This window comes from Arachis ipaensis, chromosome B02 (assembly GCF_000816755.2).
Source record: "Arachis ipaensis cultivar K30076 chromosome B02, Araip1.1, whole genome shotgun sequence".
In the NCBI taxonomy this organism is placed as follows: Eukaryota; Viridiplantae; Streptophyta; class Magnoliopsida; order Fabales; family Fabaceae; genus Arachis; species Arachis ipaensis.
This window is the reverse complement of record NC_029786.2, coordinates 99,258,734-99,259,103: the sequence shown is the minus strand read 5'-3', so window position 1 is coordinate 99,259,103 and position 370 is coordinate 99,258,734.

Below are 370 nucleotides of genomic sequence, written 5' to 3'. Positions count from 1 at the left end.
GTTAACGCTTTAAAAATTATAATAATTGAATTTTCTTTTCTAGCAATAATAGGTGTACGAATAGAATTGGATTACTCAGTTCAACCAAAAAATCGTACAAAGATGTAGTTTAAATTTGGATTTTTTTATGCATGTATGTTCTGCTTACCAGTAATAAGTTATATTGTTATTAATCTGTTGGGTGGGGGATATTGTTTGGATAAACAAAAAAAAAGTTATATTATTTTTTATTATTTTAAATGTTAATTATTAATTATATAATAAAAATGTACAATAATTTTTTTAAATATTATTTTAATTTTATACTCACTTATATTTAAATTAATTATATTTTTTATTATTCATAATTATTAATATAAACATTATTAAA